The sequence below is a fragment of the Crocuta crocuta genome, unplaced genomic scaffold, assembly GCF_008692635.1.
Source record: "Crocuta crocuta isolate KB4526 unplaced genomic scaffold, BGI_CrCroc_1.0 scaffold179, whole genome shotgun sequence".
NCBI classification, from domain to species: Eukaryota; Metazoa; Chordata; class Mammalia; order Carnivora; family Hyaenidae; genus Crocuta; species Crocuta crocuta.
In genome coordinates this window covers 5,219,827-5,236,637 of record NW_027551568.1, presented here as the reverse complement: position 1 = coordinate 5,236,637, position 16,811 = coordinate 5,219,827, and the positions used below count along the sequence as shown (strand labels likewise).

The 16,811-nt window shown below is 43.1% G+C and overlaps 1 protein-coding gene across 2 annotated transcripts in view; it reads left to right on the top strand.

The window, feature by feature from the left end:
- Positions 1-16,811, top strand: part of STK32B (serine/threonine kinase 32B) — a 274,790-nt gene that overhangs the window by 224,139 nt on the left and 33,840 nt on the right. The gene's annotated exons all lie outside the window — the stretch shown is intronic.

The following is a 16,811-nucleotide window of genomic DNA, read 5'->3' as shown; positions in this document are numbered from 1 at the left end:
CTGGAGTGATGTGGGCAGGATCTGTGGACTGGGGAGTTGCCAGCACTGAGATCGGGCAAAGCCAAGGCAGTGACAGGGCCCCGCAGGGAGGACGCAGAAGAGGCGCAGGGGACACCACTGCGGGAGGAGCAGGTGGAGCTGAGTCATCATCTCCCGAAGGGCAGTGAGGAGACAGAGAGGACATAAAGAGAAGCCTCTCCCATTTGGAGCCGCCTCAGTAACCCTGTAACTTAGTTCTGACTTCCTTTAGGCTATTCCCCAAAAAGCAGACTGATTTCCGGGACTGTAGATTGCAGACCACAGGAGAAATGCAAGGCAGTATCGTACCAGCCCTTTCTTCTCTGCCTCTGCTCTGCCACCGGGCATCGCAGACTGTCCCACACCTCCTCAGAGACGCCACCAGGCCTGCCCCCGCCTCCTTCCCTGGCTGCCTACTGACGTGGCTCCCAGCCTCTGGGAAAGCAGACCAATGGTGACCCAACTGGCCACTCTCCACAGGGGCCCCACAGCCAAAAGGGAGAAGAAAACCAACATGTATTGTGACCCTACTACATGTTTGTCATTGCAATTTTCTATTTATTTATTTTGAGAGAGAGTGAGCACTAGCAGGGGAGAGGCAGAGACAGGGAGAGAGAGAATAACCCAAGCAGGCTCCACACCGGCAGCGCAGAGCCCGGCACGGGGCTCAAACTCACAGACCATGAGATCATGGCTTGAGCCGAAACCAAGAGTTGGACACTTAACCGACTGAGCCACCCAGGCGCCCCACGTTGCATTTAATCCTCAGAAGATCCACNATCATGCCCAGAGTTACACCGCCGGCAAGTCAGGGGGCCAGAATTTGAACCCATGTCTGTTCGGATCCGAAGTCTGCGCTTTTCCCACATACCAAGCTGCTTTTTGACTCAGAGTTCCTGCATCATAAAGCTGTATTTCTCAGACAAGAGAAAACTCTATTGTCCCAAGTGTACGTGGGATTTGGGTTTCCTCCTGGTTTCCTTCTATCTAGAGGTGCTTCAGCCCTAAACTAATAAACACGTGAACCAGAGAGAGTTTTATGGGATTTAGCGGGCACAACCAAATGGATCCATTCTCGGACACCATGGGGAGTTGACAGTACCAAGCGGTGGGGGTTTATTGGGGAAGACAGGGTGGAGCAGAGCTCTCTTAATAAATTCAAATCCTATAGCTCCCACGGCTGTAAACTCCTGAGGTCAAGTTGCCGGCTGGTCAATTTTGTTCACTTGTGTGACTTCAAAGGCCCAATAACAAGCTCCCAGAATGTTCCAAACACAGATTCAGAGAACAGGCTGATGAGTAAAGCTCCCAGAGGTTGCACATGAAAGATGATTCCGGAAGCAGCATTTGCATCGAAGTGAATTTTCATTAATTAAAAGAGCAGATGGAATTCACAATCAGAGGAAAAAAGAAATCTCTCTGAAATGTGCCAGATTAGAAGTCAGAAATGTTCCAGCGGCCGCCCAGGACGCCAGAGTTTATTCATCTGTGGTGAAATAAAGGGCTGAGCATTCATCCAGCAAATATTTACAGAACATTTAGGAGATGAAGGGCTCAGAGGTGAGTGATGTTCTCCGGGGCTTCGGGGGCTCACTGGCCAGTGGGGCAGACAGACACATGGGCACAGGTGTAAACAGGACACTGTCGAGACAGATTCCTGGAGAGGGTGACAATCTGAGTTAGACTCTGAGGGTGTGCTCAGAGTTTACCTGTTGGATAAGGATGAGTAGAGGCCATTTCAGGCAGGGGCGACAGGCGGCGCAAAGGCACAGAGAAGGCAATGGCGGTGGCATGGTGTGTTGGGGGAAATTTGCAGTTTCATTTCTTTCATAGCTTATAGAACAAGACAGGGTGGGTAGGGAGCCATGGGATAGGCCAAAGAGGAGGGTCTTGAATTTCACGTTAGGGGCTGCGGAACCAGCTGAAAGCCAGGAGTGGGCCCAGGTGAAGTGTTGCCCGCAGCATGGGACACTTTGGGTGTCTTCCACTTAGTGGCCAGTCTCATGACCCAACATAATGCACATAAAATGCTCAACACGGTGAGCCCTCAGGAAGTGTTGGCTGCCAGACCATGCTACCTGATAGTTTCCTCATCTGAGAAATGGGATAAATGATTAGCAATCTGCCTTTGTAAGTTGTCTGTGAAGACTTTGTGGCCTGGCTCTGGAAGGTACATAACATGATGCCTAACAAACTGGTAGCTGGTCGTCTTATTGCTTTTATCGTCATCGTTATTATTTAGATGATTGATTATTTGGTATCCACTTAGCACTGGGAATCCAGAACTTGGACTGGGAATTCCCTTACCTTATGGAGCTCACAGTCTAGTGGGGAAAACGGCTCCTGGTTCACGATCAGAGCGGCGTTGGCTGGAGGACGCTGGGTGCACTGGGGGATCAGTGCTGGGCGCTCACCAAATGTTAGTTCCTTTCTCCAGGAGGCTGCAGTGAGCACACAGGGTGGTTTGGGAGCCCTTATGATGATGCTAGTATGTTTCTTGTTGAAATGATAGAGGCTAGTGAGGTTTGCTGACCCTTGTGCCATAGGAAGTAGCAGAGCCAACCTTCAGACCCAGGCCAGGGAGGCTCCAGTGCCCAGTATCTGTGCTGAGAACCTGTCNGCTGAACCCGGCAGTGCGGTGCCAGTGTGCGCGGAGCCTCCTGCCCCCCAGCCCTTCTCCACTGCCTCAATTTCCATACCCGTTTTATCAGAACTTTTTCCTGGCTGGAATCTCACTTTCCAACACATTCCCAAACCTCACCCTCCATCCTTCCCTCCCTCCATCCATCCAATAGAAATCTATTGAGCACTATTGTGCCAAATAGTGTTTTATGGCCCCAAAATACATTTGTGAACAAACATAATTTTCCTGCACTCTTGGTTTGGCTATCTGTAAGGCAGGTAATCACTTTAAAAATCATCAATCTGATAAATCTATAGATTGAGATGTTTACTTTTGAATCGCAATTTTCATGCAGTAAAATACACTCTCTTAGTGTACAGTTCTGTGAATTTGAACACAGTTGTATAAGCACCACCACAAGAGAGTATAGAACAGTTCTGTCACCCCCAGAATTCCCTCATCCCAGTCCCTGGCAACCATTGATCAGTTTGGACTGTTCCAGAAAGTCATAGAAACGGAGTCCTATTGTCCATAGCCTTTTGAATCTGGTTTTATTTTTTCTCTTCAAATGATCCATTTGAGATTTACCCATGTATCAGTAGCTTTCCTTTTGATTGCTTAGTAGAACGCCATTGGATGAATACATGTGATGACGTCATTCATTCACCAGCTGGAGGACTTTTGAATTGTTTCCAGTTTTACATAATTATGTATAAAGCCACTGTAAACATTTGCATTCGGAGTTTTATAGGAACTTAAGTTTCCACTTCTCTAGAATAATTACCTAGAAGTGGGATTGTCAGGTCATGTGGTTTCTAAGAAACTGATGAGCAGTTTTCCAGGATGACTAGACCATTTTACATCCCACAAGCAACGTATGAGGGCTTCAGTTGCTCTAGATCCTCGCCAGTGCTGCTTATTATCCGGTGGTTATTGTTGTCCTTATTAACCATTCTCATATGTAGCTAGTGGTTCTAATTTGCAATTCCTTAATGACTAATGGTGTTCTATATATTTTCATTTGCTTATTTTCCACCTAGACCCCTTTATGAAGTATCTGTTCAAATCATTTGGCCATGATTTGGCCATAATGATTTTTCTTAAGCTTTTTTGAGAAGTCTTTATATATACTTCATATTAGTCCTTTATTAGATATGAGTATTGCAAAAATCTTTACCAGTCAATGGCTTGTCTTTCTATCACCTTAATAGAATCTTTGTAGAAGCAGAAGCTTTAAATTTTGATGAAGTGCAATTAAAAAAAGTGTATTGATTGATTATGTATTTGGCATTGTAGCTAAACATCTTTCCCTCACATGAGGTCACAGAAATTTTTTTCCTTTGTTTTCTTGTAAACGTTTTATACTTTTGGATTTTCCACTTAAAGCTACATGCATTTTTAATTTAGTTCTTACTATGGTGAAGATGTGAATCAAGCTTTCTTTGCATCCAGCTGTCCAATTCTTCCAGCATCCTTAAATGAAAAGACTTCTTTCTCAACTGGGTTCACTTTGCAACTTTGTCAAAACTCAGTTGACCATAAATGCGTGCATCTATTTCTGATTTCTTTTCTGTTCCATTGGTGCATTTGTTTATGCCATACCTGAGAATACTTTCCCTGTACCTTTACAATAATCCTTGAAATCAGGTAGGGAGAATCTTCCAACTTTTTCTTCTTTTCAAAATTATTTTGGCTATTCTAGACCCTTTTCCTTTTCATTGAAACTTTAGAATACACTTGTTAATTTCTACAAAAAAAAAAAAAAACCTCTGGGTTTTTGTTAGAATCACACTGAATCTATAGAAGAGTTTAGACAGAGGTGACACCCAAACAGTGTGGAGTCTTCCAATAACAGAATATCTCCTCATATATTTAGGGCATCTTGGATCCTTTCATCAGTGTTGTATAGTTTTCAGCATACAGATTTTGTACATATTATTTTTACACTTATACCTAAGTATCTTATTGATTTTGGTGCTATCCAAATGGTACATTTAAAAAAAACTAGTTACTATCACCATTCATCAGCACATGGACACTTGGACTGTTTCCATAATTTGATTATTGTAGTTAATGCTGATATAGACATGGGGGTGCATGTAAGATGTGGCATATATATTTACAATGGAATATTACTCAGCCATAGAAAAGAATGGAATCTTGCCATTTTGCAGTGATATAGTTGGAGCTAGAGAGGATCATGCTAAGTGAAATGAGTAAGTCAGAAAAAGACAAATACCATATGATTTTACTCATGTGGAATTTAAGAAACAAGAAATAAAAAAGCAAAGGGAAAAAAAAGAGTGAGGGAGGCAAACCAAGAAACAGACTCTTAACTGTAGAAAACTGATGGTCACCAGAGGGTACATGGTTAGGGGGGATGGTGAAATAGGCGATGGCCATTAAGGGGTGCACTTGCTGTGATGAGTACTGGGTCATGGATGGAAGTGTTGAGTCACTATATGGTACATCCGCAACAAATATTACGCTGTATGTTAACTAACTGGAATTTAAATAAAAGCTTTCAAAATTAGTTATCAATCATGAATTGCTGATCTATAGAGATACAATTGACATCTGTATGTTGACCTCGTATCCTGTAACTTTTCTGAACTCGCTTATCAGTCCTGGCAGCTTTGGTAGTAAATTCTTTGGGCTTTCTATGTAGGTGATCATGTTTGCAAATCACGGTAGTTTTATTTCCTCCTTCATAATCTGCATGCCTTTTATTTTTTCTTTTGTCTTATTGTTCTAGCCAGAACATTTGATACACTTGGCCTTGATCCTGATCTTAGTCAGAAAGCATTTAGTTTTTTTAATGTTAAATATACTGTTAGCGCTAAGGTTCTTTGTAGTTAGTTATTCTTTATCAGGTTAAGGAAGTTTCCATGTATTTCCAACTTTCTTGGGGTTCTTAAAAACCATAAATGGATGTTGAATTATGTGAAATATCTTTTCTCAATCCATTGAGATACTCATATGGCTCCTCATATTTCTGCAATAAATCTCACTTGGTCATAATGTAATGTCCTATTTCTATAATGATGGATTCAGTTTGCTAATGCCTCAATTACAATATTTACCTCTAGGTTTATAGGGAATATTTTCGTTTTCTTTTTCTCGTGACAGCTTTGTGTGATTTTGGTACCCCAGTAACACTGTGGGTATAAGTTGGGGAATGTTCTTCCTCTTCTACTTTTGGAAAAACCGTGTAGAAATGATATTATTTCTAATATATAGAATTGGTAGAATTGGCCAGTGAATATATTTGGGCCTAGGAAGCTTTTTAACTGTGAATTCAATTTTTAAAAATTGTTTAATGTTTATTTATTTTTGAGAGAGAGAGAAATGAGTGTGAGCAGGTGAGGGGCAGAGAGAGGGAGACACAGAATCTGAAGCAGGCTCCAGGCTCTGAGCTGTCAGCACAGAGCCCGATGCAGGGCTCGAACTCACAAACTGTAAGATCATGACCTGAGCCGAAGTCAGATGTTTAACCGACTGTGCCACCCAGGCACCCCTTTTTTCTTTAATAGATGTGGTCTATTCTGTTTATTTCTCTTTAAGTCAGAAGAAGTAAGTAAAAATTAGTTTGGATTTGGTCATTTACATCTTTAAAGAAATTTCTCCATTTCATGTAACCTTGCAAATATTTTGGCTTACAGTTATTTGTAATATCCCCTGGTTACCTTTTTAATGAGCGCAGATTCTGCAGTGATGTCTTCTCTTTCATTCCTGAATTAGTCATTTGTGCTTCCTCTATGATTTTCCTGGTCATTTTGGTTAGAGGTTTATCACATGTATTCGTCTTTTTAAAGAACCAGTTTTTAGTTTCATTGATTTTTCTCTGTTTTATTGATTTCTGCTCTGATCTTTTTTTATTAACTTCCTTCTGCTTGCTTTGGGTTTAATTTGTTCTTATTCTAGTTTCTTAAGGCGGATCTACAAATCATTGATTTGAGACTTGTCTTTTTCCACTAGAAGCATTTAATGCTATAAATTCTGTTAAGTCAAGCCTTAGCTATATCCCACAAATGTCAATATGCTTTCATTTTCATTCAGTTACAAACATTTTCTAACTTCCATGTGACTTCCTCTTTCATGCATGGGCTATGTAGATGTCTCTGTTGTAATTTCTAGTAATATTTGAGAATTTTCTATATATCTTTCTGTTACCGATTTCCAGCTGAATTCTGTGATGGACTGAGAAATTCCTTGTATATTTCTTTTCTTTCATTTTTTTCGTTGGTAAAGTTTGTTTTATGGTCTATATATGGTCTATGTTGGTGAATATTCCATGTTCACATGCAAAGAATGTGTATGCTCTTGTTGGTCATATTTCTTATAAATGTCAATTAAACCAAGTTGCTTGATAATGTTGCTGAGGTCTTCTGTATATTCTTCTTGATTTTCTTTTTTTTTTTTAATTGTCTTAAACATTTATTTATTGTGGAGAGACAGAGAGAGAATGCGAGCAGGGGAGGGGCAGAGAGAGAGGGAGACACAGAATCTGAAGCAGCTCCAGGCTCTGAGCTGTCAGCACAGAGCCTGACACGGGGCTCAAACCCACGAACCGTGAGATCATGACCTGAGCCGAAGCTGTCAGACACTTAACCAACTGAGCCAACCAGGGCCCCCATTCTTACTGATTTTCTGTCTACTTATTATATCAGTTGGCCTTAAATTAATTTTTAATGTTTGTTTATTCATGTATTTGCTTTTAAATGTGTTTATTTAAATTCAAGTTAGTTAACATATAGTGTAGTATTGGTTTCAGGAGTAGAATTTAGTGGTTCATTTCTTACATACAGCCAGTGCTTATCCCAAAAAGTGCACTCCTCAATGCCCATCACCCATTTAGCCCATCCCTCACCCACCCCCCTCCAGCAACCCTCAGTTTGTTCTCTGTATTTAAGAGTCTCTTTGTATGATATTAATATAGCCTTTTCAGCTTTCTTTTGTTAATGTTTGCATGGTATTTCCATGCGGGGCTCGAACCCACGAACCGTGAGATCATGACCTGAGCCGAAGTCAGATGCTCAACCTACTGAGCCACCCAGGCACCCCTCACCTTGCTTTTAGTTTGTTCCATTTGTTCTTTGTTCATTTGCTACTCTTCTGCTTTATTTTGGATTAGCTGATCATTTTATATGATGCTACTTTAATTCCCTATTGGGTTACTATTTATACCTCTTTTTAAAAAATATAACTTATAGGTTGCCCTATATTTACAATATATGCCATCAATTAATCTGAATCTACCTTGAAATCATACTGCTCCATGGTGTAGTGTAAGAATCTTACAGCAGCGGTGCCTGGGTGACTCGGTCAGTTGAGTGTCTGACATCAGCTCTGATCCTGATCTTATGGTTTGTGAGTTCAAGCCCCGCATCAGGCTTGTTGCTGTCAGTGCAGAGCCTGCTTTGGATCCTCTGTCCCCTTCTCTCTCTGCCCCTCCCTTGTGCCACTCTCTCTCTCTCAAAAATAAATAAACATTAAAAAAATCTTACAGGGGTGTCTGGGTGGCTCAGTTGATTGAACATCTGACTTCAACTCAGGTCATGATCTCATGGTTTGTGGGTTCAAGCCTTGCGTTGGGCTCTGCACTGACAGCTCAGAGCCTGGAGCCTGGTTTGGATTTTGTGTGTGTCTCTCTCTCTCTGCCCCTCCCCCACTCGTGCTCTGTCTCTCTCTATCTCTATCTATCTCTCAAAAATGAATAAGTGTTAAAAATTTCTTAAATCTTACAGTTAAATACTTCCAGTTCCTCCCACTTATCTTTTGTTTTATTGTACCGTAGATACTTTATTAATTGACTCTATTTTCACTTCAGACAGTAAATTATATTTTACACATGGTTAAAAATAAAAAATATTGATTTGATATTTACATTCCTTTTACCCACTTCCAATATTTTTTATTTCTTTGTGCAGTCTCAGTTTCTACAGGGTATTAAATTAATTCTACCTGAAGGGCTTGCTTCAGCAATTCTTATAATGAAAGTCTACTGGTAGTGAATTCCTTCTTTTTTGTTTGTTTGTTTGTTGGAAAAAGTCTTCATTTGTGTATATTTTAAAAAGAGATCTTACCAGAATTCTGGATTCACAGGGTTTCTTTTTCTCTGTTAGCATTTAAATATGTTACTTTTTTCCTTATGACAATGTTTCTGACAACAAATTTGCCGTAATACTATCTTTGCTCCCTTGTGGGTAATATGCCTTTTTTCTTCAGCTGCCTTCAAGCTTTTCTCTTTATCTCTGATTTTAGATACGATGTGCCTGTGTGTGTTATTTTTGTATTTATCCTGGTTCGTGTTCTTGGAGGTTCTTAGACATGTGTGGTTTGGTGACTCATTCTTTTGGAGAATTCCTGGTCATTATCTCTGTAAACATTTTTTCTGACCCATTCTCTCTCTTCTCTCTTGCTCTCTCTGTTTCCAGGATTTCAATTATGTATATGTTAGACCTTTCATATTTCCCCATAGCAATTGAATGCTTTGTTATTTTTCCCACTTTTTTCTTTTATTGTTTCACTTTGAATAATTTCATTTGACTTACCTTCAAGTTCACCTCTTCTTTCCTGAGCCGTTTGAAGTCTACTGGTGGAAGCATGCTTCACCTCTGGCACTGTGTTTTGCTTTGCTTTTATTATTATTGGCATTTCCATTTGACTCTTCTATAGATTCCATTTTTTGGTTGAAATCCCCATTTTTTAATGTGTACTATTTTTTCCACTAGATCTTTGAAATGTTTTCAGTTTCTTGGTCTATTAGGTCTAACATCTGGTTCATATCCGAACATCGTTCTGTTGAGCACTGTGTCTCTTCATGTTGGGGTTTTTTGTTTTGTTTTGTTTTTGTTGTTGTTGTTGTTTTTGTCATGTGTCTTATAGCTTTTGGTGAAAAAGTGGACATTTTGTGTAGAACAGTGTTTATACCTGGAAATGGGTGTGTCTCTTCCACTACTGTGCCTTTAGTGTTGTGTGTGTGCAAGAACTGAGTCAATCTAATCAGGGGTTGTGCTGAGTCAGGGTTAGCATGGTTATTCTTGACATACCTCCTTTCAAGTTAGTGTTCCCTCAATGTTCCTATTCCACCGCCAGCTTCAGGCTTTCCCTGTGGACCTGTGCCTTAGAGAGGGTCTCACTCCTATTCCAGGAGACTTTTCTTTCTGTTACTTCTTACTTGTTACTTGGTCTGGTTGTGGGCATCAGGTCAGAGCACTACACATTTCTCTGTTGTCTTGGCTCAGCCAGTCTTCAGTGGGCTCTGTTTCATCCAACATCTTGTCTTGGGGGTGGACCTTTCTCATGGACCCTGTGTCTCTCCCAGCAATGGGAAACCACGAATAGTCCGAGCCCTGGATGATTTTCTGTCCCTTTCCCAGGGGTAGAGATTTTATTTTTCTGTTCCTTGCCTGTCATGCTCAAATAGTATTCACCTGTGCCCCTGTGGCCACAGAATATTCTGCCCTTCCTCCTTTAGCTTAAGGCTTTTGTTCCAAAGGGACATGGGGAGCTGGACCGGGGAAGAGCTTTGTGCCCTCCTGAACAAGCTGCTGTTCTCTTCCCCAGTCCTGCATCAAGGCGAGCTTTTAACAGCTTCCTAGTCCTTTCATGAATACACAGTGAGGTCAGCAGAGAAGACCCAGTGAGGAGAGGCGAACTCCCCTTGCATCTGGACAGACGCAAGTTCTGTTCTCTCTCTAAAGCCTGCACCCAACCTTCATAAATTCAGCAGTCACTGTAACAGACGTCTTTTGCCCTCTTCTGTGGCAGCCCTGTCCTCTCCCTATGCTGTTCCCAGTACCCACAGCCCTCTCTTCTCAGAGCACCTGTCTTTCCTTAGACTGCAGACTAGTAGGGTTCAAGACAAATTATGGTTTTGGAGATGATCTAGATTTTTCTCATTGTCAGGTTGGGAGTGACACTCTTTCCAACGCCTGCATTTTGAAAAGAAGCAGAGTTGTCTGAGGTCTTTGATATGGTACAAAAGAGAGATGAATTAGACGGGAGGGATCCAAAGTAATTTTGCTGAGGAAGTCACTTTTCAGATGGGTCCTCAAGGATGAGTAGATGTTGTTCAGTGCAAAGGGAGGTAAAAGCATTGCAGAAAGATGGGACTGCCCTTTGCTAAGGCCCCAAGGCAAAAAGGAGCTTTGTCACATAGAAAGAACCAAGAGAAAGCTAGTGTGGGCCAGGAGCATGAGGCTGCAGAAGTGTCCAGGAGCAGAGTACGCAGTACCTGCATGCCACATCAAAGCTTTTGTTTTCTATATACAGCAGGTTCAGTGGGGGATTTTAAAGAGCGCTAATTTTCAGGGCACCTGGGTGGCTCAGTCAGTTAAGCATCCAACTGTGGCTCAGGTCATGATCTGACAGTTTGTGGGTTTGAGCCCCGGCTTGGGCTCTGCGCTGACAGCTCAGAGCCTGGAGCCTGCTTCGGATTCTGTCTGCCTGTCTGTCTGTCTCTCTCTCTCTCTCTCTCTTTCTCTTTCTGTTCCTCCCCTGCTCCGACTCTGTCTGTCTCTTTCTCTTAAAAATAAATAAAACATTAAAAAAATTTTAAGAGCACTAATTTTTGTGGATAAACAGAATCTTGGAATCCTTTAAGAGAGGGACACTATATAAATGAACTGCTCTTTTTTTAAGTTTATTTATTTATTTTTGAGAGAGAGAGAGCAGGAAGGGACGAGAGGGGGAGAGAATCCCAAGCAGGCTCCAAAATGTCAACACAGAGTCCCACGCAAGCTTGAACCTACAGATCGTGGAATCATGATCGGAGCCAAAATCAAGAGTCAAATACTTAACCACCTGAGCCCCCAGGTGCCCGTGAACTTTTCTATCAGTACAACATGCTATTTAGATCCCCAGTTGCACATCCTGACTGTGTAAAATGCACCGAGTCTAATTCCTTACTTCCAGTTAGAGCACCATTCTCCAAATGCCTTTTTTGTTTTTTTACTTTGAATTTATTTATTTATTTATTTTTTTACAAATAGTTTATTGTCAAATTAGTTTCCACATAACACTCAGTGCTCATCCCCATAAGTGTCCTCCTCTATGCCCATCCCCCCACTCCCCCCCACATCCATCAGTCCTCAGTTTTTTTCAGCATTCAAGAGTCTCTCATGGTTTGCCTCTCTCCAAAGTCCTTTTTTTAAATCTACTAGTTTAATCTGACATGTTTCACATGAAGTTGTTTTCTGGTTCTGGCACATCATTTATTTCTGTATTTACTTATTAGCCAATCACACTTCCCTTCTCTTCCTCTTCTTGTGAAGCTGTATGAAGTCCTAATGGTCAGCACCTGAGCAGCGTCTCACATATCTTAATTTCAGTTGCTAGTAATGCTGCTAACGTTCCCAGAAGGAGAGAAATTATCAGACTGACACCGTAGTTTGATTTCATCTCAGGGTGACAGTTAAGTGTATGACACCCGAATTCATCTGGCTAGCTAGAGAGCCAAAGGAATATAAATTACCCCCAAAGGATCCAGACAGAAGCCAGGCACAACGTTTATCTCCACTTTGCACAGCTTTTCAGCACATTTTCATGCAAAGAATTAAGATGGAGCTCTTGAATCATTTGGGGAACACGTACGACATGTACCTCCATGAGCTGGGCTTCCATTTATGCGAGCATTTCATTGCTCGTGCAATAATGAGTTGATATAATGATAACTGGGTCACATCTGTTGAGAACTTGCTGTGTTTGTCCCTGTACTCAATGCATCTCATATGTTATCTCACCGTGGGGTGGGGCTTTTAGTATTCCTCGGAATCTGAGACTTATACAGGGGTTAAATGCTCGCCCAATGACCAACAATGGCATTGGGTGAGCATTTAACCCCTGTATAATGCCAGCAATGGCAGCCACTGAGATTCGAAGCTAGGGCTGTGACCAATGTCTTTGCTACTCTGATGTACTGAGCACCTACTTCTAGATCAGTCCTGTGCTAATCCCTGAGCATATGGGGCTGATTTAGTCATATATCCCTGCCCCTAAGGGCTCACATCGCAGTGAGGAAGGTGGAAATTCATGCCATTAATTAAAATATAGCATGATCAGTGCTGCCGGGGAGGTACAGACCAGGGTTTGCTGAGACCCTAGAACAGGAGAGGGTAAAAGGGGAGGACAGAGGGGGCGCCTGGGGGGCTCAGTCGTGTAAGCATCCGACTTCGGCTTAGGTCATGATCTCGCGGTTCGTGGGTTCCAGCCCCACATCAGGCTCTGTGCTGACAGCTCAGAGCCTGGAGCCTGTTTTAGATTCTGTGTCTCCCTCTCTCTCTGCCCCTCCCCCACTCATGCTATGTTTCTCTCTGTCTCAATAATAAATTTAAAAAACATTTAAAAACGTGGGGGGAGGACAGAGGAATAGCATGCAACTTGATGAACATTCCGCAGGGGGAGTCAAATTTGGTCTGGGTCTTAAAGTATAAGTAGGAGTTTGTGGGCATAAAAAATAGAGTAAAGATGATCAGACAAGCCACAGAAAATTAAAAAGAAAGTATATCTTATTTTATGCAGTTGGACATAATGAGCTTGATAAAGGCAGTGCCCCAGTACGAGGCCGGGGCCGGATTTTAGGAATTCTCATGCTAGGGTGCCTGAACTTTTATTCTATAGCAGAAAATTTCTATAACAGAAGACCTCAGAATGATTTTAATTCAGAGATTTGAACACATGCATAATCACAATACAACAATAACAAAATTGGATAGCATTTATTGGCACTTAACTCTGTGCTCATATGAAACTTCATTCTCTCATCACGATAAGATTATGTAGCAAAGATTGCTTTTCCTTGTTGCCGATGAGGGAAGCTGAGGTACAAATAGGAGGGGAAGTAGCTTGCCCAAGGCTGTTGGACCAGTAAGTCTGGGAGCTGAAGTTCATGGCCAGACCTGAAAAACTTTCTACAGTCACGCTTTAACCCCTTGTTCCATTGGTTTTACCGACTCAGGTGGAGGTAGGATTCGAATGCCAGACTGGAGTGGGTGAGGGGCCCCGAACAGAGTAGAGGGGACGTCTCTAGAAAATGATAAGTCTTGGGACCAATCAAATGATCAGAAGCAGAGACTGAAGGACGGGCAGAGTCCGGGACTCCGCGGCTTTGACTCATGTAAGTGAGCTGACCATGCGCTGGAGCTAAGACCCCAGGAGGAGGGCACTTGGAGAGGGAAGAGCTTGCTCGGACAAGTTGAGCATCCAATGCCCGTAGGACTTCTAGGTGGAGGTGTCCGGGAGGCATTTGGCTGCATAGATCTGGTCATCCCACCGGCCAGGACGTCCAAGCTGGAGACAGAGTCTTGCCACGAACAAAGGATCAGTGGGCAAGACACCTGTGTTCTGGTCCCAGCTGGGCTGGAAGTCACTGAACTCCTCCAATTAGCTTCACCTCCTTCATCTAGAAAATGTAGGGGAGGGAGGAAATTACCGCGAAGGTCCCCTCTTGGCGGAAGCGAGGCAATTCTGTGTTGCCCGTCAGCTTGTAGACATGTCACACTCGAGTGCAGCAATCCAAGCCTTCAGCGATGTCCACAAAGCTAACCCAGCGGGGTAATAATGATAACTTAAGAGGTTATTGTCTTTTTTCGCATACGTTTAGTCTGCATGGTTCCCATGGGGCAGTGGATGCCACCACACACCATGTTTACTTTCCGGGGAAGGGGGAGATGTTAGCTGGAGGCGAGGCTGGTCTTTCCGAGCCACGGGGCTTGTGCTAGAGAAGCAGCTGTGGGGTGCGTGGCTCTCCGAGCCTGCCCAGTGTTTTTATTTGTGTGCTCACAAGTATTCATGGAGTGTGCAACACACACTGGGCTCTGTGAGAGATCTTGGGGCTGTAACAGGGGAGAAAACAGGCGCCGCTGAGAAATGTGACTCAAGAATTTTGAATCATTTTTTGTCAACGTGCAGGTTGATGGTGAACCATTTATTTATTTTCCTTTCGGGTTAAGTTGAAACCCTAATTTCCTCAAACACAAAATTCCAGGATTTTTGTAAACACTTTGGTTTCAGTCCCTGCTGAATTAACAGATTTAACACAATGACCTTGTACAGATTTTGGAGCATAAAACATATAAAGTAGGGGCATCTGGGTGGCTCAGTCAGTTGAGCATCTGACTTCAGCTCAGGTCATGATCTCACGGTCTGTGGGTTCGAGCCCCACGTCGGGCTCTGTGCTGACAGCTCAGAGCCTGGAGCTGCTTCCGATTCTGTCTCCCTCTCTCTCTTCCCCTCCCTTACTTACACTCTGTCTCTCTCTCTCTCTCAGACATAAATAAACATTAAAAAATTTTCTGAACATATAAAGTACATATTATGTGTATGGATATATATAAAATAATGGATCATTTTTACTTTCAGCATATTTCAGCACAAACATGGTATAATTTGGTGGAAAATGCATGGATTTTGAGGGAGAGACAGCAGGGTCTGGATGACCCCGAGGAAAGGGGGAGGGGAGGCCGGGTTCAGATAAGGCTCAGAGTCTCCCTGCTGCGTCCGCAGGCGTGTTGCTTAACTACTCCAAGCCTCGGCTTCCAAGATTGAAGATCATAATAGTGCTGCCTTACAAGGTCCTTCCGAGAGTAAAATGGAGTGTGAAACTATAGTACATGCCCTGTACATTTTAGCTTTGCTGAGGAGTAAATAATCTATGTAAAACACCTTGAAGAATTTCTAGTACATGGTAGATGTTCAGTAAATGGCCACATTAATATTGCAGCTCTTGGTGTCATAAGTAAAATCACAGCTCGTGGTAATAAATGAACAGCTGTACGGTGCACCAGGCCAAAGTTGAGGGAACTGTGGTCCAGTCCTGGCTTTTCCCACTCACCATCTCCACGGCCCTGAAATTGCCCCCTTACCTCCTCAGTTTTTCCATCTGTGGCTTGGATGCTTTGGGGCTGGGTAGGGGTAACGTGTGAAGGGCCTTTGCGCCCTAGAAAGCTCTGTGTGACTGTTTAGTGCATCACGATGGTGGTTACAGGTGGCATTTCCAATGGCTGAGTATAGATTCAGAGTTGACCATTCCCCCACCAGGTCATTGCAAGAAGTTTTAATCAAGAAGGACTCGAGTTTCATTCATCTCTTTTTTAAAAAAAAGTCTATTTATTTATTTTGAGAGAGAGCATGAGCAGGGGAGAGACAGAGGGAGGAAGAGAGAGAATCCCAAGCAGGCTCGCAACGTCAGCCCAGAGCCCAATGCAGGGCTCGAACTCACACACCGTGAGATCACGACCTGAGCTGAAACCAAGAGTCAGATGCTTAACCGACAGAGCCACCCAGGCGCCCCCGTTCATCTCTAACCCAATCAGGGATACTCAGACTTTGGATCCTGGACATCCTTTCTAGGCAAGGCCATAACTGATCTTCTTATAAGTTTGGTTCATCATCTGCTGTCCCGGGGGGGGTAGGGCTGCCCCTCCCCCCAGCTGTTGTCACTCACTGCCCTCCAGGGAGACCCCAGTCTCCTACCCTGGGAGTTCCGAGTCCTTCCCACCTATGCGACACTGAAATAGTTCCCTTATGTTGACAGCAGACACAAAGGGTTTAAACGTCCCTGATTGTTGGGATGCCTGACCCGCATCGGTGCAGGAAGCAGAGTGACGTTTGTCAAGGTGCGATTTCTTCATCTTAGCTGAGCTCTTACCCCTCCCGTGTTTACACTGACTGGGATCCATTCCATCTCCACTTCCCCGGGGTGGGGTGGGGGAAGGAGGGCGCTTCAGGGGAGGGGGCGCCTCCGGGGCCATGAGAGGCTCCCCCCACCTCCGCCCCAGAAGACTGCCTCCACCCCGCACTTGGAGCACCCCGTTTGTTTTTTAAATTTTTTTATTTTTTGTAAATGTTTCTGGACTGACACTTTTCTTTTCTTTTCTTTTTTTAAATTTTTTAACATTTGTTTATTTTTGAGAGACAGAGTTGAGCAGGGAGGGGCAGAGAGAGAGGGAGACACAGAATCCGAAAACTCTCCAGGCTCTGTCTGAGCTGTCAGCACAGAGCCCAACGTTAGGCTTAAACTCAGAAACCATGAGATCCTGACCTGAGCCAAAGTCAGACGCTTCACTGACTGAGCCACCCAGGGGCCCCAATTTTATTTATTTATTTTTACAAATAGTTTATTGTCAAGTTGGTTTCCATATAATAAATACCCAGTGCTCATCCCCAC